We start from the raw sequence: 22,738 nt of genomic DNA, 5'->3' as shown, positions 1-22,738 counted from the left end.
TGGAGTTCAGAAGAATGAGAGGCGATCTTATTGAAACATATAAGATTGTGAAGGGGTTGGATCGGGTGGATGCGGGGAGGATGTTCCCGATGGTGGGTGAAACTAGAACTAGGGGGCATAGTCTTAGAATAAGGGACTGCTCTTTCAAAACTGAGATGAGGAGGAACTACTTCACTCAGAGGGTGGTAGGTCCATGGAATATGCTGCCCCAAAAAGCTGTAGAAGCTACATCATTACATAAATTTAAAACAGAAATAGACAGTTTCCTAGAAGTAAAGGGAATTAAGGGTTACGGGGAGTGGGCAGGAATTTGGACATGAGTCTAGATTCGGATCGGTCATGGCCCTATGGGTAGCGGAGCGGGCCCAGGGGCCGTGTAGCCTGATCCTGCTCCTATTTCATGTGTCTAATTCTGTTAGATTCAGGAGATGCTCCTGTGATAGTAGATTGACGGTTAGTGTAGTGTATGTGCCTTTAAGAGCCCCATGTGTACTGTAATGCCGGTAATGGCCACTCGGGCTATATAAGCCTGTATATTGTGTTGTATCAGTTAGTTCCCCTCCAGACTTTGTTTAGTAAACACCTATGAAACCAACTCCTGTCTTCAGTGTCTCTATCAACACACAGACACAACAGTGGCGACGAATTGGAAACGGACTTACCTGCAATTCGGCAGCACCTCAAGGACATCGATTCCTCTGGCGTCCAAAGTTGAAGAAAAATCAAGAAAAAGAAAAAGCTGTGGTTTCACCAGCTAGCCAAGCTGGTGGCAGGTACTGCAATAATCCTTCCTGGGCGTCGGGCTGGGGCTCCAGCAGCTGGCTCTACAGCTAGGCCAAGCAGCGAAAGCGGAGGCAAGCAGTAGCAGACGGGGAGGGAGCACTCGGGAGACGGCCGGCGCTGCAAGCAGGTCGGCGTTCAGACCTAGAGAGAGAGTCCGGTGGGAACGAGTCTCCAACTGTAAATAAATAAATAAAAAGAACGGAAACCGCAGGAAACAGCGTTGTCATCGGCAGCAGCAGCGGGGAAGCGCGGGAAGCGCCATATCTTTTCTGCAGAAAAGAAAGAAAAGCGCGGGAAGCGCCATATCTTTTCTCGGATGCCTGAGTCTGGCAATATTGATGCTTTTGATAACGAGATAGAGGATTGGACCACATATGTGGAAAGAGTGGAGGTATATTGCACCGCAAATGGAATAGAAGATGAAAAAAAAGCTTCAGTACTGCTAAATCTAATGGGCGCAAAGACATATGGGCTGTTATGAAATTTAATCACTCCAGCCAAACCAAAGGACAAGAATTTTAAAGAAATTGTTGATACCCTACAGGAGCACTTAAACCCAACACCGCTGCTGATAGCGGAACGATTCAAATTCTTCAAGAGAAATCAACACAAGAATGAAAGTAACGCTGATTACCTCACCGAATTAAGAAAGCTATCAAAACACTGCCAATCCTGGGCAGGACTAGCAGATTATCTTCGAGACAAATTCGTCTGCGGTCTCTTAAGTGAAGGAACACAGAAAAGGCTGCTTTCTGAAAAAGATTTAACACTGGACAAGGCTTTCAGTATGGCTGTATCATACGAAGCAGCCGCAAGAGGAGCTGCAGAGATACAACAAAAGACACAGGACTGCGGCACCCATGAAATTACACAGGGTTTCGAGAGATGTTATCGCTGTGGCAGATCCACCCATGACCAGAGGGACTGCTGGTTCAAGGACAAAGCATGCAGGCAATGCGGAAAGATTGGACACATTGCACGGGTATGCCGATCTGGACAAAAAAAATCCACAGACAGGAAAAAAAAAATCAATAAAGAAAAGTACAGAAAGGTACAAATGATGACAGACAGTAACTCCGAAGACCAGAAGAGCGATAGCGACTCCGAAAACAAGAGACTAAGCTGTCTCAAATTACATAATGTAATTGCCAAAGATGATTACCAGACCATTTGGGTTACCCTCACGACAGCAGGGTCCCCAGTTAAAATGGAGCTAGATACAGGATCAGCTCTGACCATCATAAATCGATGGGATTACGAGTGGCTATTTCCGCATATACCTTTAAAAGACACATCCATTATCTTGAAAACATATACGGGGCAGAAAGTATACCCCAAAGGAAAAATAAGGGTGCCTGTTGTATACAACGGCAAGGAAATACAAAAGTTGTATTTATACATTCTACAAGATGGTGGTCCACCGCTGTTGGGACGTGAATGGATCAGGAAAATACGTTTAGACTGGCACTCCATTCAGGCACTGACGGTGACCAGTAAGAAAAAAAACAATGATGATGTCATACCTGAACGATTAAAAGACATCTTGGCCAACGCCAAAGAAGTGTTTCAAGAGAAACTAGGAACCGTGAAAGGCATCAAAGCCTCAATAGAAGTGGAAGATGCAGCAATTCCCAAGTTTTTTAAGGCAAGACCGGTGCCATACGCAATTCGTCCAGCAGTCGAGGCAGAGCTGGAGAATTTGGAAAAGGCAGGCGTATTATCCAAAATAGATTGGAGCGAGTGGGCAACACCCATCGTTCCAGTCATGAAGAAAGCATTGAATAATGATAAATCTGAAGAACAGTGAAAAATTCGCATCTGTGGAGACTTCAAGGTGACTGTAAACCCAGTCCTTCACACGGTACAGTATCCTCTTCCGAGGATAGAAGATATTTTCGCCTCACTATCTGGAGGGAAACGTTTCACCAAAATTGGCTTGGCACAGGCATATCTACAGATGAAGGTTGAGGAGGCCTCTAAAAAGTATCTCACAATAAACACACACAAAGGTCTGTACCAGTACAATCGACTGGTTTTCGGAGTAGCATCCGCTCCAGCTATCTGGCAAAGAGCTATGGAGCAAGTACTTCAAGGGATTCCGGGGACTCAATGCTACCTAGACGACATCCTTGTAACAGGAGAAAATGACAACGAGCACCTTGCCAATTTGGAGCAGGTGCTCACTAGGCTGAGAGAACGGGGCCTACGAGCAAATCGCCCCAAGTGCGAATTTTTCCAAAATCAAATATCATATTGTGGCCAGATAATTAATAAGGAAGGGTTGCATAAGTCACCTGAAAAAATTGAAGCGGTCATAAAAGCCCCAGCACCTGAAAATGTTTCACAATTAAGGTCGTTCCTGGGATTAATAAATTACTATCATAAATTTTTACCGAACTTATCAACTCTTCTACACCCTCTTAATGAACTGCTACAAACAGGAATAATTTGGAAATGGAGCGAAGACTGTAAACGTGCCTTCCATAAATGCAAAGACTTAATCACGTCCAAAGAAGTTTTGTCTCATTACAACCCATCACTGCCAATCAGACTGGTGTGCGATGCATCCCCTTACGGCGTAGGAGCAGTATTATCGCATAAATTCCCTGATGGCTCGGAACGGCCGATAGCTTTTGCGTCACGCTCATTGAACTCAGCTGAGCGTAACTATGCCCAAATCGACAGGGAAGCACTCAGCCTGGTATGGGGAGTGAAGAAATTCAACCATTACCTACATGGACAAAAATTTACCTTGTTGACTGACCATCAACCCCTCATCTCCATATTCAACCCTAAAAAGGGTGTTCCCATTATGACAGTGCAAAGGCTACAGAGGTGGTCCTTTTTTCTAGGGGCACAACAATACAACATAGAATACAAAGGATCAAAACAGCATGGGAATGCTGACGGGTTATCACGCCTACCGTTGCCAACGGTAGAAGAAGCACCTAACGTAGACCCAGTGGAGATTTTCCACTCTACCATAGTCGAATGTCTACCAGTAACAAATTCTGCCATTGAAAGAGAAACTAGAAATGACCCGACTCTCTCACGAGTCTACGATTTAACAGTGAAGGGATGGCCAGCACATGGCGAACCACTGTTGCCAACATTCTCGCAAAGAAGAGAACAGCTGTCAGTGTGCCGAGGGACCTTGATGTGTGGATCCAGAGTGGTGATTCCACCCAAACTCCAGGATAAAGTTCTAAAGGAGCTTCACGAGGGGCATCTGGGTGGAGTGAAAATGAAGAACCTAGCCAGGGCGTTTGTATGGTGGCCAGGTATCGATGGAGACATCGAAGAAATGACCAAGAGCTGCCTAGGATACCAGAAGGTCCAAAACGCACCACCCCAAGTCCCTCTACATCCATGGGAGTGGCCCTCATCTCCCTGGCAAAGGGTACACATCGACTTTGCTGGTCCATTTATGGACTCAATGTTCTTAATCACGGTTGATGCACACTCCAAGTGGCCGGAGGTGATAAAGATGTCCTCCACCATCACAGTATTAAGGACCATATTTGCCAGGAATGGGCTGCCGGAACAGATCTGTTCTGATAATGGACCGCAATTTGTGTCCGAAGAATTCAGGAAGTTCTTAAAAAACAATGGGGTTAAGCACTACACGTCCGCCCCATACCATCCCGCCACCAGTGGATTGGCTGAAAGGTTTGTCCAGACCTTCAAGAAGGCCATAAAGGCCATGGGTAATGAAGACATAAAACTTCAGCACAAGGTGGATAACTTCTTGTTCGCATACAGGAATGCAACACATATGGTTACAAACCAAACTCCCGCCATGATGTTCTTCAATAGAAGCCTAAGATGCTGGCTGGATTTGATCAAGCCCAACATCAGAAGGGACGTGGAGAACCGGCAATTTCAAGACATGAATGAAAGGCCAACTAGAACCTTCCAGATAGTTCAACAAGTTTTGGCCCGGGACTACCGTACCGAGAAATGGCAGCCTGGAACTATCTGCACACGACTAGGACCACTGATGTATACCGTGGACATCGGAGAAAGCATAATAAGGCACCATGCTGACCAAATCATAGAGTCATCCGAAAAGGGACAACCTACGCCACAACTCTATACGCCTAACGATGAAGTAGAGATACCCATGTCTACCTCCGATCCGGTGATACTGGAACCCGATGAACCCGACACTGGCATTCAAGCCGAATCAGCCTTGCCAAAAGAACCTACTACACCACCAGAAACTACTACACCACCGAGGCGTTATCCGGACCGAGTCAGGAAGCCTCCAGAGAGACTGACTTATAATTAATTAACTGCAGCAATGTGTAGATTATTTTTCTTGTAACATGTAATTAATAATTACTTAAAATATTATGTACTGATTGGCTAAAAGGGGAGGAATTGTAGTGTATGTGCCTTTAAGAGCCCCATGTGTACTGTAATGCCGGTAATGGCCACTCGGGCTATATAAGCCTGTATATTGTGTTGTATCAGTTAGTTCCCCTCCAGACTTTGTTTAGTAAACATCTATGAAACCAACTCCTGTCTTCAGTGTCTCTATCAACACACAGACACAACAGTTAGGATCAGATCAGCCATGATCTTATTGAATGGCAGAGCAGGCTCGAGGGGCCGATTGGCCTGCTCCTGCTCCTATTTCTTTTGTTCTTATGTTCTTATGTTAAAGGGAATTATATACAAACGGTCTGAGTCCTTTAGTGGCTCCGCCACATGATAACATTTTACTTGTGACATTTGACAATGTCATTCTTTTTTAATCCAGTGTTCACACATCCTTATTTATAGCAGTTCAAAGAACTGCATTTTTTTTTTAGCAAAAGCATTTGATACAGAGAGTAACATATACCTGAGAATAAGACACTAATCTGATGGAGGAGTTCAGGTAATGTCAATAATCAGGAGACCAGTTTATAAATGTCATCTAAATCTCTTAATAAAGATATTGACCTGCACTTCACGACATTGATGCATGATGTTATTCATACTGCATTTCGTGCTGTTCTTTGAGAAATAATTTAGTTTATTAGCAGGAAATTCCATGGTCATATCTGTCAAATTATCATGTCTGTTGTAATATTACGCAAAGTATCACCATAAATACGCACTTATTTTGGTAGTCATCTTAATTTTGATATCATTACCTCAACTTTCATTGCTTCTTCAGTAAATTAGACAGCCATAATGATTTACCGCACAGTAGCCTCAATATTTGGCTGGGACCTCTGATCAGGCATCATTCAGGCGATGTGTTATTAGCATGTGCCTGACTGCTAGCGCACCAACCTTGTCTTTGTTTCTAGGTTCAGTCTAATTATCAATCTGTGGGCAATCTGCCAACATGAATAATGTCAGCTCACACATTTGTGAGCGGGAAATCACATGCTGCTGCAGGACTTAAAAGGGCATTGCTTCTTTTGATATCATACAAATTACAACCTATGTGCAGGCCACAGGCTACACTGATTTTCTAATGTGACTATTGAAATTTTGGTAGAATAAGTGCGCCAGTGGTGAGAGGGCCTCTTTGGGAGGGATGGGTGTCGATCCTGAGATGACCAGCTCAGGGTTCCAGACAGGAGGTGGCAATCAAACAGTATGCCCTCTGCACCATTCAGCGGCTGCAGTGCTAGAAAAGTTTAATAACCTCACCAGGTCAGCCAAAGTAGGAGACCTCACCCTATGTACTATTACTAAGCATGAATGGCACCTGGCATTACATCTCCCTTACGCAATCATACAGTGCTTTCAGTGCTTCCCTTGAATCTTCTTCTTCTTATGCAGCCCCTCTGAACCGAGGATGACTTGATTCCACATTAAACATGAGTTCTCAGGTGACTGATGAGTCCAGTGCGGGACCTACAGTCTCTGTCACAGGTGAGGCAGACGGTGGTTGAAGGGACGGGTGGGCGGGGTGCTTGGGTTGATGCGTGTTCCTTGCACTTGGCTTCTGCTTGCTCCCGGCGAAGAGACTTGAGGTGTTCGCCGCCTTCCCGGATGCTTCTCCTCCATCTTGGGCCAGGGATTCCCAGGTGTCTGTGGGGATGTTGCACTTTTTCAAGGAGGCTTTGAGGGTGTCCTTGAAACGTTTCCTCTGCCCACCTGGGGCTCTCTTGCCATGTTGGAGCTCCAAGTAGAGTGCTTGTTTTGGGAGTCTCGTATCGGGCATGCGAACGATGTGACCTGTCCATCGGAGCTGATCGAGCATGTTCAAAGCTTCGATGCTGGGGATGTTGGCCTGAGCAAGAACACTGACGTTGGTGTGCCTATCCTGCCAATGGATTTGCAGGATCTTGCGGAGGCAGCGTTGGTGGTACCTCTCCAGTGCTTTGAGGTGCCTGCGGTAAATGGTCCATGTCTCTGAGGCATACAGGAGGGCGGGTATTAATACTGCTCTGTAGAGCATGAGCTTGGTGCCAGGTTTGAGGTCTGGTCTTCAAACACTCTCTTCCTCAGGCGACCGAAGGCTGCACTGGCACACTGAAGGCAGTATTGGACTTCATCGTCGACGTCTGCCCTTGTTGACAGTAGGCTCCCGAGGTATGGAAAGTGGTCCACGTTGTCCAAGGCCTTGTTGTGGATTTTGATAGTTGGGGGGCAGTACTGTGTGGTGGGGGCAGGTTGGTAGAGGACCTTTGTCTTACTGATGTTTAGTGTAAGGCCCATGCTCTCGTACGCTTTGGTGAAGGTGTTGATGATGGTTTGGAGTTTGACCTCCGAGAGTGCGCAGACGCAAGCGTCGTCTGCCTACTGTAATTCGATGACAGAGGAAGGAACGACCTTGGATCTGGGCTGGAAGCGACAGAGGTTGAAAGGCCATCCAACAACTGAAGAACAACAAGGCCTCAGGAGCAGATGAAATCCTTGCCAAGGCACTAAAGCATGGCGGAGAAGCATTACTGGTGCGAATTCATGAACTAATTTCTCTTATCTGGAAGGAGGAGAGCATGCCAGGGGATCTCAGAGATGCCGTAATTGTGACCATCTTCAAGAAAGGTGACAATCTGATTTGGGTAATTACAGAGGTGTTTCCCTGCTGTCTGCCACAGGAAAAGTCATCACAAGAATCCTCCTCAATCACCTTTTCCCAGTGGCTGAAGAGCTCCTCCCAGAGTCGCAATGCGGATTCTGCCCACTAAGGGGCACAATGGACATGATCTTCACTGCACGTCAATTACAAGAGAAATGCAGGGAACAGCACCAACCGCTGTACATGGTCTTCTTTGACCTCACAAAGGCCTTCGACACTGTCAACCATGAGGGATTATGGAGTGTCCTCCTCAAATTCAGCTGCCCTCAAAAGTTTGTCACTATCCTCCGCCTACTTCACGACAACATGCCAGCCGTGATCCTGACCAACGGTTCCACCACAGACCCAATTCATGTACAGACTGGGGTCAAGAAAGGCTGTGTCATCGCACCAACACTCTTCTCAATCTTCCTCGCTGCAATGCTCCATCTCACCCTCAGTAAGCTCCCCACTGGAGTGGAGCTAATTTATAGAACAAACCGGAAACTGTTCAACCCTTGAATACCTGTTATGCAGCAGAATATACTTCCTTTTTAAGTGCTCCTTCCTTCACATCCCTAACTGTTTTTCCCCCAACAAATCCTTCCAGCTACAGTAGCTGCATGATGAATGTTCCTTAATCACGCCCATTATGAGCTGCATGTTAACGCATGGATATCCATGAATCCACTCCTGACAATTTGACATTCTTAACTTCCTGATCTGTATGACTCAGTTACTTAATAGCAAAACTTACAGAGCCATTAGGGGAGGGCTGGTTTAATTTTAAACAACAAAAGTTAAAGTTAAAAATTATCAAGGCTGATTTCATTGCTCATCATCCTCTTCCCCCATCCCTCCCCTGCCCATGCTGTATTCTTCTTGTACTTCTTAGGCAGTCCCTCGGAACCGAGGATGACTTGCTTCCACATTAAAAATGAGTTTGCATGTGACTGATGAGTCCAATGCGGGACCTACAGTCTCTGTCACAGGTGGGGCAGATGGTGGGTGGGATGCTTGGGTTGACGTGCGCTCCTTGCGCTACCTGCGCTTGGCTTCCGCTTGCTCCCAGCGAAGAGACTCGAGGTGTTCGGCGCCTTCCCGATGCTTCTCCTCCACTTTGTGCGGTCTCAGGGATTCCCAGGTGACAGTGGGGATGTTACACTTTTTCAAGGAGGCTTTGAGGGTGTCCTTGAAGCGTTTCCTCTGCCCATCTGGGGCTCTCTTGCCATGCCGGAGCTCCGAGCAGAGCGCTTGTTTTGGGAGTCTCGTATTGGGCATGCGGACAATGTGACCCGTCCATCAGAGCTGATCGAGCGTGGTCAAAGCTTCAATGCTGGGGATGTTGGCCTGAGCAAGAACATTGATGTTGGTGTGCCTATCCTGCCAATGGATTTGCAGGATCTTGCGGAGGCAGCGTTGGTGGTACTTCTCCAGTGCTTTGAGGTGCCTGCTGTACATTGCCCATGTCTCTGAGGCATACAGCAGGGCGGGTATCACTGCTGCTCTGTAGACCATGAGCTTATTGCCGGGTTTGAGGCCCTGGTCTTCAAACACCCTCTTCCTCAGGCGACCGAAGGCTGCACTGGCACACTGAAGGCGGTGTTGTATTTCGTCGTCGACGTCTGCCCTTGTTGACAGTAGGCTCCCGAGGTATGGAAAGTGGTCCACATTGTCCAAGGCCTTGTCGTGGATTTTGATAATCGGGGGGCAGTACTGCATGGCGGGGGCAGGTTGGTAGAGGGCCTTTGTCTTACGGATGTTTAGTGTAAGATCCATGCTCTCGTACGCTTTGGTGAAGGTGTTGATGATGGTTTGGAGTTCGACCTCCAAGTGATCGCTGTCGAGGTCGTACTCCAAACCGTGCTGTATAAGAGCTGCACATCTGACATGCACTGCTCCTGTCCTGACCCAGGAACATTGCGAGTTCCTGTCTTAGGCCTTTTACATGGCTGGTGGCATCCCTAGCTTGGGCATGTCTCATCTGGCAGAGCCTAATCTCAGCAAAAGGGGTAGGAAAGTCAGGATTGGCTGCAGGCCTTGGAAATCGGGGCCTTCAAATTGCTGATTGAAATTGAGATCAGTAAGCATTGGTCCAGGAAAATGATGCAGGAGGCTGGGAACGGGGCCTCTAATCTCATTTATATGTCTTCGACTGGCCTATGTCTACAATAATTTTTCCCAATCTTTTGTTCAGGGAACTGGGCACTATCCAAGAGCAAAGGTCACTAAAGTCAGCCTTATAGTCTTTTAATGACAGTCATTGTTTTTTATTATACAGGGCTGTTCCTGTAGATTACATGAAAAACATATTTTTGGGTTCATTGCATTTCTAAAATATATAGCAATTTGTATTTCATTTTGCCATGTAACACTTTATATCTGGTACCAGAGATTATTTGTATTTGTCCCTCTGTCTGAGTTGAGCATCTTCATAGTGAGTATCGCACCAAACCCTATCCTCACCTAACATCCAAATTTTCAGCAGTGGTCACTGGATAGTGATCAGAATTAGGAACCCTATTGGGTTTCCCCCTCCCTAACCCAAGGGTGCTGAGGGTAATTGTAGTGACCTGGCAGCCATCCTGGTTGAGTTTAGCTAATTAACAGAGGGCAGATGTTCACAACCTGAATCTTCCTGGTCTAGAATGGTTGAGTTATTCACTGCTTCAACTAATCGAGCTATTGGGGTAGCCTTGGAAATTTGTAATCAAGCAACAACAAAAAAAATCATTTATTCAGCGCCTTTAACATAGAAAAATATCCCAAGGCACTTTAGAGGCGGAATCAGACAAATATGTATGCTGAAACAAAGAAGGAGATATTAAGAGAGGTGGAGGTGGTTTTTAAGGAGGTGTTAAAGGGGAAGACTGAGATGACAAGGGGGAGGGGTTTAAGGAGGGAATTCTAGAGCATTGGGCCTAGATGGCTGAAGACATGGCCACCAGTGGCAGGATGAAAGGAGGGTGGGGGGCTGCACAAAAGGCCAATCAGAGGAACGGAGAGTTCAGGGGAAGTGGGGGTTCTCAGAATGGAGGAGGTTACAGGGGTGAAGATGGACAAGAACTGCAAACCATGTCTAACATCATCAGTTTTAAGTTGACACAGCTTCCTTGGTTGGCCATTCCAAAGCTGATTGAATTGGCATAGTTAACACAGGCACATCTGAACAAAAGGATGAGATTTCAGTGATGATGAATGGAGGGAGGAGTATTATAATTGCGTGTTAATGGAATTTAAATGAAGTACAGTGCTTTCAGCAAGCTGTGCAGGATGTTGATTTTTAAAAGGCAGCACAGGAATACAGATTTTATTGATTGCGCTCCTGCTGAGTCAGACTGAAGGGTATAACATGATGTGATGTCAAGGCAGGTCTATTGAGGATTACATTTATATTTAACATGTGTTTTATCGGTAGCAGATGCTCTCCTGCTTCATCCCCTCAGAAAACTACCTGTACTGTCTAAATTTGCAATCAATGACAATCATTTATGAAGTGACTAGAGCATCAGGTATCAGTTGTCCTAGAGTTGTGAACTAACGTTACATGTGTAAGTAAGAAGATTTTAGACTGCAGTGGTATAGAGATATAACACAAACAGCGTCCTCAAATAACTGCTTAAACCATGGGAAACACAAATGAATTTGTACATGTCACTTAGGCCTTCAATTTTGAGCAATGAGCATGGTATTATATTGACTCTCTTGGGCCAGTTTACTGACTTAATTTGTGTAACCTTTTACTGGGTTTGAGTGAATGTACACTTTACATGACTGGCCTCATTTAATGATATTGATCAGACAGAACTGAGTTTCTTACTTGTGAGTAGTTAATTTCTATTTTCAATACCATGCACTTTCCTTGTTATTAATTCATGGCTAAAGCACAAATAAGCATTAGGTTTAATGTCCAAATCTTAGGGGGAGAAATTCGGTACCTTAGCGCCTCAAGTTAGCGCCTGGTGGGGGCGCTAACGGGGCGCTGAGGCAATAGCGCCGTGGTGAGGCGAATCCAGCGCCGCACGCCAAATCTGCCCCCCCACCCCCCGTAACGCCGCCGCTACAAGTTAACACTGGGGACTTCAGCGCCAGACAGATCGTGACGTCAGTGAGCGTGTAACCCTTCAGAAAACACCTGTACTGTCTAAACTGCAACGCTCACTGGGCGCCCGATCTGCAAAATTTATTGTCGACCCCTGCCTTAGCGCCTCGCCATGACAGTGACAAGGAAAGGAGGTGTGAAGCAGTCGGTAGCCGGCTCCAGGGGCACTACTTAAAGGGATCATGAGTAATGAGTCACAGCTCTCAGATTAGTGCTGTTTCAGTGCTTCCTTGTCAGTTAGATTCAGTCACTTAAAGGTTGTTTAGTCTCCGGAGTGTTGTGGCTACTAAAAATTAGTTACATTTATTCTCACAACATATCAAAGTGCTACACTTCATTACATTATTGGGGGTTGTACTGGCAGTTGACCTCGCCCTCCACGATCTACGACAGAAGGAGCGCAGGCAGCGAGAAAGATTGGAACATGTGGCCAGAGGGAGAAGGAGGGCCATCAGGGCTCTCAACAGGAGGCCTTACCTTCCAAGGGTATTCCGACAGCACTTCTCCTTCCTTCAATTAAGCGAGGAGCAGTGTATGAGAAGGCTCCGCTTCACCAAGGAGGTGGTCACAGAACTCTGCCACCTCCTGCAACCAGACCTCCAGTCTCAGATCAGGGTGACCACGGCACTCTCAGTGGCAGTCAAGGTCACCGTCGCTCTTAATTTCTTCACCAGCAGCTCCTTCCAGTCTGCAACAGGAGACATAACTAACATCTCGCAGTTCGCCATCCATTGCTGCATCTGGGAGGTCACAGAGGCTCTCTACAGTAGGAGAAGGGTCTACATTTCCTTCCCCATCACCAGAGAGAAGCAGGATGAGCGTGCATGTGGCTTTGTCAGGATAATGGGATTCCCCATGGTGCAGGGCGCCATTGACTTTACCCATGTGGCTTTGCAGGCACCGCCTAACAATCCTGAGATCTTCTGTAACCGCAAAGGCTACCATTCACTTAATGCGCAGTTGGTGTGCAACCACAGACAACGAATTCTCAATGTGAATGCCCACTATCCTGGCAGCAGCCACGATGCCTTCATCCTGTGTCAGCACTCTTCCAGTCACCACATCAAGCTCGCAGCTGGCTGGTCGGAGATAAGGGCTATCCGCTCTCCACCTGTCTCATGGCTCCCCTCCACAACCCCAACATTCCTGCTCGGCACTTGTATAATGAAAGCCATTCTGCCACCAGGAACATCATTGAGCAGACCATCAGGGTGCTGAAGCAACGGTTCCGCTGCCTTGACCACTCGGGAGGAGCCCTCCAGTACTCGGCTGAGCAGGTGTCCCATTTGGTTGTCATCTGCTTCATGCTCCACAATTTGGCCATCATGAGGGCACAGCCCTTGCCACCAGGGATAGCAGGACCACCTCAGGAGGAGGAAGAGGAGGAGGATGAGGAGGAAGAGGAAGATGAAGAGGATGATGAGGAGGAGGAGGAGGAACTGGAAACATATAGAAACATAGAAGATAGGAGCAGGAGTAGGCCATTCGGCCCCTCGAGCCTGCTCCGCCATTCAATGAGATCATGGCTGATCATCCAAATTCAGTACCCTGTCCCTGTCTTCTCCCCATATCCCTTGATCCCTTTAGCCTTAAGAAATATATCTAACTCCTTCTTGAATATATTTAATAAATTGGCCTCAACTGCCTTCTGTGGTAGAGAATTCCACAGGTTCACCACTGAAGAAATTCCTCCTCATCTCTGTCCTAAATGGCTTACCGCTTATCGTTAGACTGTGACCCCTGGTTCTGGACTCCCCGGACATCGGGAACATCCTTCCTGCATTTAGTCTGTCTAGTCCTGTTAGAATTTTATAAGTTTCAATGAGATCCCCTCTCATCCTTCTAAACTCCAGCGAGTATAAGCCCAATCGACCCAATTTCTCCTCATACGTCATTCCTGACATCCCAGTGCGAGTGAGAAGGCAGCCATTCAATCAGCCTTCAGGAAGGGTGGCCCGTGACCACCTCATCAGACTTCAGTTCCAATAAATTAAACCCCAGATCCCCATTACTCACCACACCCCCATCATTCCATCTCTGTCACAGGCCATATCACAGCGCAAAGCTGAAATGAGACACACCACAAAATAATCCAAACTGAATTAATACATTTATCAATAATCAATTAACGCATATTTACAACAACAATATTAACTATTCACCCTTTATGCAATCCATTAGTGCCTCTCGTTACTGTGCCTTTGCCTACTCTAGTGCTCCTATGAAGTTTTGGCCCAGTGGCTGCAGCACGGCTGGTGGAAGGCTGCTGAGCGTCTGTGCGGGAGACTTCAGATGGCCTTGCAGGACGCCCTCGACCAGCTCTGGGCCTGGAAGGCCCAGCTGTAGACTGCACCACCTCAGCATGGGTGGCAGCAGTCTGGGCTGGCTGGATGACAGGCAGCGACAAGGGCAATGGTGGAGAACCAGCGGTGGGAGCAGGAATACTGTCATCCTGAGAGGACAGCAGGTTGTTCCTGCTCCATTGACCCTTTGCCACTCCCCTGGGGCAGCACCTCAGCATCACTACCAATCTGTGCAGCACAGATTGCTGGCCTGCTGCGACACCATGAAAGCCCTGGTCGACAGTGGTAGACCCAGCCACGATGTCAGAGCTTGCGTGGCATCAAGTTAAGGCTGCATGAGAGCAATCTGAGATTAAATAGCAACAACCATAGACTGCATTACAGCATTAAAACGTTGCGCCGCTTCCACCTGTGCTGCAATGAAAGCTGCCAGATCGCCCATCACATGCGGCATCAGGTCTGGGTCGCCACGGTCTCTCTGGGAGTCTATCATTCTTTCCAGACTGGAAATGATGGGCTCCATGGTCTGCACAGAGCCTTGTGCAATGTTGGAGGCGGACTCCTCCACGCTCCTTATCATTGCCGGGAGGCTCTCAAGCACCCTTGCCATTGCACCTATCATCTCCGTGTGCATGCCCATCGCCCTTCTTCTAAAGGCCGCCCCATTGAGATCCTCATCTGAGTCCTATGCAGCAGAACTCGTGCGCGAACACGCCCTCCAGGGAGCTGGCCCCCGAGCTACTCTTTCCCCCTGGCCTTGCTGCAGCCCGCTTGTCCCCAGTGCATCACCCTGTGCAGATCCCTCTACTATACTAACTTCTAAAGAACGCATAGTGCCAGTATCTGAGCTGGTGCCTGCAGATGAGACATGCAGTGACACGGTGTGTTCTTCCTCCTCCTGTTCTCCCACCTCGCTCTCTATGGTACCCTCAGGGACAGGCTGCTCAGGTGCTGGCTCATTATCTGAAAGTATAAAGGCACAAGAGTCGGGTTAAGGTGAGGGGTGTCGAAATCTCGACTCCGAGTAAGACTCTGAAACAAGTAAGTACCGTCAGATAAGCAGAGCTTTATTTTTACTTGTATACAAGGAGAGTGTCCCGCTAAGTCAAAGGCTAGCAGAGGCTCTCTGCAGAATTACAGATTAACAACATATTTATACAGTGAAGAAAACAAGTTCCATATGATCATGTATAAAAGTTAGTTAGTCAACTCTGTACAAAGTTATTTCAGTATTCATGCAGATAAAAGGAAACAAGATTAACCTTTAACAGAATTTTTCATTCTTTGACCAGATGTCATTATCACCTCTCAGTTTGCAAGCGTACAAAACGCGGCGCGGTTACCCAATAGTTCTGCAATGTATTGTTCTGGCAGTTTGTGATTAACTTATGCAATAGGTCAGAAGATTACGTTAATTGCTGCTGACTCGACTTTAGTCCAGCGGCAATGATACAAAAATACATTAGATGTCAAGTATCCCATCATGCACTAGTAAGGGCAAAAATCATATTTCCACAGGGGAAGGGGGCAGGAAGGGAGAAATGCATGCATACAGCATGATTAGCTGGAAATTGGGAAAGGCTTGTGGGGTGAGGGGGAAGTGGGATGTGAGAAGAAGGAGTAGGGATGAGCATACCGTTGTTGACCACGGCACCTACCACCTGGCACCCAATAATCTGCAGCACTCTATTCTCCAGTGCAGATAGTGGTTGTGTGTTGGCTTGTCTCCTGCCTGTGCGCTCCCTCCTGTTGTCAGCCACCTTGGCCTGCAAGAGAAAGAAAATTGTGTGAGTGAGTGTGGAGCAATGTGTTTGGGAGATGTGCCTGCCATATTTGAATAGCTGTCATTGTGCGCAAGGTGTGAGATGTGGGTGTGAATATTGGTAGGTGGAGATTGTTGTTGGGTGAGTGCTGGGGGTGTGGTGCTTTGGGCAGTGTGTGCAGACTGTGGTTCAGATGGTGGTATGTTGCATTTGTTGAGGCATTGGCTCACCCTGACCACCTGAGTGAGGTTGTTAAATTTCTTCCTGCACTGTGTGTGGGTCCTGGGGACCACAGTGCTGCCCGAGACCTGCTGGGCTACCTCCCCCCACATGGTGCAGAAGACTAGCGGCGAGGGCCTCCTGCCACTTGCCGGGTAGAGCACCACCCTCCATCTCTCCACAGCAGACACCAACTCCTCCAATGCTTGGTCAGAAAATCTGCGGGCTCTCTCCCTGGGGTGTGGACCTGCCATCATGACACCTGCTTGAGTCATCCGGCTCCTTGGACTCGGCCTGTTCCTGCTTGCTGGCACAGGTTCACGGCCAGCAATGCTGAGAATGAGGTTCTGCAGCATGATTGAACCTCCCCTTTAAGAACCGGAAAGAGCCAGTGGCAATGAGGACTTGCGATTAGACTGCACCTGATGTTGGTTAGCGCTTTGAGTCTACCGCCACTGAGCACTTGATTTAGTGCTCTAATTCATTCTTTGAGTGAAGATACTTAATTTTGCGTGCCTGGTGGTAAATCTCAAACTTTTCTGAAGTTAACGCCCATTCCTGGGCTATAAAGAATTTCTCCCCATTAGTGTATTTGCCTTCATTTCAATCTTTAAAAAAACATTTACAAGAAACCAAGGTAAGTTATTATTATTTAATGAATTGATTAATATTGCCTTGCAACGCAATGGCCTGGATTTTGCAGTCAGCGGCGATGGGGCGACGCGCACTGCTGACTTCGAAGAAATCTGCCTACAAAGATTTAGCGGGGTCTATAGCTTTGATTTCCCCTATTCCAAAGTCAGTTTCATTCTGGCACCACCTGTGGCATCCAGGAACAGGGAAGTCATCAAGCAGGCTGAGCACCCAATCAGATTGAAGAATTATCAGAGACAGCAAACCGGGAAGTAAATGCACTGATTATCATTCACTTTTTAATCATTTTACGGAGAGCAAAATAAAGATTGGTGTATACACATGGGATTAAGGTAGAAGCTAAAAAATCATAAACAAACTTCAAAAAATATAATAAAAATACATTTTTATTATTTTTAAAAACTATGGAATTTTTATCATGGAATGGAAGAAATGACACTCCACACCAGAGAGGTTGTTTAGCAGTAATTATGATTTAGTGCACCATTAAAATCTCAGTTACACCTCATTCAACAAGAATTAACTTTTTCAATGGTTTTTACAGTGAGAATAGTGAGTAAAATGTTGAAGTTCACATCAAATCACTTATTCTATGTTGATTACATCTGCAAAGACTGCAACAACGCACCCCGTGGAGGGGCAGGGTATCACTGACAGCAAATTCCGCATTTCTGCATTTAACTCCGCATGTACGGACAGCAGAAGTTGCTGTCAGTTTTACACAGTAATGAAAGCAAACGGGGCGACAGTTTCACTGTCATTACAACCGCAAATTCCGGGGCAGTAAAATATGTAGCAATTATGCAAAATGTCTACGAAAGTACCTGGTGGCCCGGATGGAATGGCGGCTTGCGATCCTGGGCCTCTTTGGGTCTGCGCAGCAGAGCCCCACGTATCCCAGGGGTGCAAACGGTTCGTCGGCGCTCCTGGGATCACGTGGGTCGGCCCAACCAATAAAAGAAGGGAATCCCTCATTCATACATTTGACAATTCTGTACGTATGGAACTGTCATAAGTATGAATGGGGAATCACTTAAAAAATACACCAAAGCATGAAAATAAATTTTAAATTAACATTGCATATTTAAAATTAATTAAAATGTCATTTAATTAAATATTTTAAACAAAAATTTACATTTTTGGAAATAAAAATTAAATGTTCTTATGGGGCTAAAAATAAACTTACCTTTTTGAAGAGTATTTTTAATTTATAAATGAGTGATAAAATGTTATTTTTCTATTTTTTAAAACTCTTATGCTGGCAGGCCTTACGCCAGCTTTTACCAGGCGTAAGAATTTGACAGGCATTCAGCGGGTGGAAGTTGTGCAAATAGCGCAACTCTCCACCCACAGAGGCCCATCTCCCACAGATGCAGAGGATCTGTCAAGAGAATTCTTGTCAGATCGCTAGTGCCGGGTTTCAGCGCATGCGCTTCACATACCCCTACGGGCGCATGAGCACCTCATACGCACCCGTGGGGGTCGCAAGGTATGCCCCAATATTTTCCTGCGCACACAGCTGCAAATTTGCATGTGTAATTTTGGCATGTTAATCAGAATAGTTATGCTAATTGCAATGGGCCAGAAATTAGGATCGGGTGCTTGCCGCGCGTGCAAGCCCCCGATCTGCACTCACCCTGCGCGCTGACATCTGAAGCCCGGGTCTGCTTGCATTTCCTGTCACTGGCCCGGTTCAGATGTCGGCGCGATGTGCATACCTGATCCAACGGCGTAGTTAGTGCGATGTGCCGGCTGGGATCAGGTGAGCACTGTGCAGCCAATCAGGGGAGGGGAAACTCATTCATGAGTTTGATAGTAAAGACTGTCAAACTCATGAAAAGTACGGGTGCCCAAAAGACTAGTTTAACTTTAATTAAAATTTAAAAAAACATCCCAATAATTAAATAAACTATAAATAACTTTTAAAAACTATTTAAAACAATTAATAAAATTTTTGAAAATTTTTTTTTTTTACGAATTCGGGTCTAAAAATAAACTTACCTTACTGTAAAGTCCTTAAAAACAATGAAGCTGTGGAAAAAATGTAATGATTTTAAATAATAGACCACTTACCTTCAAGAATCCACTCCTTACGCCTCCTTTTTTCATTTCCAAAAAGTTCAGGCCCTTGCACACGCGCAAACCTGTCTGAACGAAGGAAGTTCAACACGTGCGTGCAGATTCCTGCGCGCACGCGTTGGACCTCTTAACCCCTTAGTTCGATGGAGAGGAAATGCCGGTTTCCCGCGCATGCGCTGTGCATGCTGGAATCAGGCACTTACAATGGGCCCACGCGTGAGTACACCGTCCGTACTCACGCGTTGGGACCGGAATTACTGGCCCATTGTATGAGATTTAATGATGGGGGTGCACCACTAAAACATGAGCATTTGTGCTCTTCAGTGTATAACAGAATAATACTGAGCAAAAATAGTTAAAAACAAGAAGTGATCAGAAATAACGGTTCAAGGTTAGAGGTAAACATGAAAAGAAATCGTTGGCATACAATAAACAGACACCCAAGAAAAGAAAGCACATATAACATAGGAATAGAAACCACTTTGAGGTTCGGTAATTGTACCCAAGTTATGTAAGGGGTTTTCCTCGAGAGGTTTCCCTGAGGTATTTCTCTCTAGAGGCCTCTCTCTTGCACAGTAAAACCTTGAGTGGTTCGACCCACTCGCCCCTTAGATTCTATACTCTGGAATTAGGGGCAGGAACTGCAATGTGGAGAAAACTCTTGTAGACCAAGTTTGATGAAACAAAATGAAATTTTATTGCATAGGGAAAAAAATCAAATCAAATGCAAGCAGATAAGGGAGTACATGGGAGGGAAAAACACAAACAAATCATAATGATACAGTACTAACTAAGGCAAATACAGGCATCTTATACTCTACAAAGATCATCATTAAATAAGGAAACACACGGAACATCAAGGGACAACAACTCATGTTAATTGTACCCTTAAATCCACCCCCTAACTAAGGCAAATACAGGCATCTTATACTCTACAAAGATCATCATTAAATAAGGAAACACACGGAACATCAAGGGACAACAACTCATGTTAATTGTACCCTTAAATCCACCCCCTTATTAAACCTATCTAGATCTGATTGTGAAAGGCCAGAAACATGCTCACCAATCCCACTAGGAAGTGCAAAGTTTTGAACCAGTCTGTGTTTGATCCTTTCAGGCTTTCCGTTTCCACGTGGATTGTGGAGCCCCTGCGAGCTGCGCCACACCTCTCTCCTGAGGTGGGGGTCAGGGGCGGCTGGACACCGGCGGGCCTGGATGTCGGTGGGGTCGAGGATCGTCGGCTCGACCCTGGTTAGAGGAGCCTTGGGCTGGCTCCCATCGATTTCCTTGGTTCGTTACTGTTTCTTTTCGAGCCGGAGTGCCTGGAAGGTTTCTTCTCTTGGGGCTTTATTTTTTTGTTTCTTCTCCCAAGTTGGGTCGATGGCCTCTCGTTCCGGCAACGGCCCGGGGATGGTCGATGATCTCCCGATGTGTTTCCCCGGGGCGGGACGCCGGCTTCGAGACGGCCTTCTTGATGTTGGCTTTCTTCTTCCTCCTCCGAGTGCTTGCTTCTTCTTCTGAGTGTCCGGATTCAAGCTCCTCTCTCCAACTGCCGAAAAGTCTTCCAGATATACCTTTCCTCCAGAAGCTTCCATCTCCCGCCCAAAATCAGGTTAGTCTTTGTTTAATTTTGGCGGGCTGGGAGCACAGCAGGGTAGTTATTATATTTTTTAATGTTTTCGATGGCCGGTAAAGGCCCATCTCTGGTCTGGAATGACCTTCATTGTTTTTAATGTCCTGCTGATCTCGTTATCCAGTCCTGGGTGCTGTTCTCATGAATATGAAATTGTCCCCTTTTGTCTGGGTCAACATTTAGATGGCCTCTGTCTCCAGGCCGATCTTGACTGGATCTGCATCTAATCCATATGCATATGTGTGGGTCTGGTTTCGTTCTCTCAGAAACGGCTTCCAGAACTTGCTGTGGGTTGAATCCACAAAGCTGTCTGAGGTTGCGCAGGAACCATTTTAAAGTGTCCCAATAAGCTGCTCACATGGTATGGTGGCCATTTTGTATGCCCCTTTTTCTGGGCTTCTTTTAAAACAGTCTTTAAAATCACGGCCTCTTCTGCCATTTGACCCTTATTAATACAAAGTCCAATTTTGCAAATCCTACACTCCCCCCTGATGATACTGTAACTTGCTTGAAGCATCATAATTCTGGGTGAGCAAAATTTTCTGACTTTCCACAATCTAACCATCCTCAGTATTTACCTATCTATGACCCCACGACACATGCATTTCCCATTTCAGAAAAATCTAGTGTACATTAAGCATCTATAGATGGCAATGCCTTGGAGTTAAAATCTAACAACTTACTTCCAGGCGTGGAGGGGATCCTTATACCCCTACATCACCTAGTGCATACACATTACCTTCTAATAATAACATCACATCTAATAAAACTTCAATAAAATAAAGTGCACACACGAAAAATTCAAAATGCACATGAATACATAAAAATCATACAGAGGAGGGATGGAAAACTTTAACTTTATACAAAGCAGCAAAAATCTAAACGGGTGTCTCTTCTTCTACGCGCACATAATGCTCTCTCCATTCCCCTCTATTCTCATACTTTTGCGAATGTTTGACCTTTTTACAGTGTACAAACAGTAAATAAACTACAATGACAACCTGGCACACTACAAGAATGTGGGAGGCTATCCTAATCCAGGAAGGGACTTCTATATTAGTGAACAGGTCCCACTACGGTGGGGTCACTATACCTAATGGGCCAGAAATTCAGGTCCGGGGCTTGCCGCGCGTGCAAGGCCCTGATATGCACTTACCCAACGCGCTGGCCGTTGACCTCCAGGGACGCTTGGAATTCGATTTTGAAAAAGAAGAATCCCGGGCAGCGTATGACGTCACGCCGCCCAGGAGTGCAGCCAGCGTGAAGCCTGTAGCGCGCTGTGCAACTGAGACACGCCCCTTGAGGTCTCAGTTTAACAGGGCACGCCCCCAATGTTTCTGCCAAGCTGCTAAGCATTTTTACATGCAAAGCAGCAGTTTAAATAGGTTTTTGGAAGTTTTTTGAAGATTTTGGTAACTTTTATAAACTTTTAAAAACGTTTACATTATTTTGAAGAATCTGAAGTAGTTTTAAACAGAATTAAAGCAATTTAAAGACTTTTAAAAGCCCTAAAAGAATTTTTTTAATTCCATTTATTTATTTAGCAATGTCGTCGTCATACGTGTCTTCACACTGTTCCCTTTGGGGAACTGTATGAAGTGGTGGAAGGATTTATGGCCATGATTAACGCTCATTCCGTGACCGTAACCATCTTTGAACCAGCCATTAGGGTGGTTAGTCCTATGGCGGGAGGGTTTTACGGGCTCCCACAAGCTATACAAGGAGGGGGGCCACCCACACCCACGGACGCAAATATCCCACTGGATGTCATCCCAGAATTTAGAGCCGGAGCTCCGACTCCACTTGCCGGGACTGTCTGGAGCGGGGTTCAAAACCCTACCCTGATCTGGCCCAGCGGCGGGGATCCTACCGCTATGCCAAAGGCCCAATCCGATTAGCAACGTGAAATGGCTGGAATGAGCACAATTCACAGCATTAAAAGAACTCACAATTGAACTGATGATAACCTCAGCAATCTCCTCAAGGAGGTGGAGGCGCAGCGCCTGCTCATCATTGGTAATGAGAAGTCAAAGGCGCCGCAAAAAGGGCAGATGATAGCTTGGTCTTTCAAGTGGCAGCATAGGGCTCCAGTCACGGGGAGGGAAAAGGCGCAGGAAACGTATGGGTGTCACCTTTTGTGCGGAGTGGGCCTTTTGCGTAGCAGTAAGCATCCCTGCCGCTGGGCCAGAA

This window comes from Somniosus microcephalus, chromosome 5, assembly GCF_052327205.1.
Source record: "Somniosus microcephalus isolate GS21.2 chromosome 5, FLI_Smic_1.0, whole genome shotgun sequence".
Classification (NCBI taxonomy): domain Eukaryota; kingdom Metazoa; phylum Chordata; class Chondrichthyes; order Squaliformes; family Somniosidae; genus Somniosus; species Somniosus microcephalus.
The sequence above is the reverse complement of the archived record's forward strand: the minus strand, read 5'-3'. Positions refer to the sequence as shown.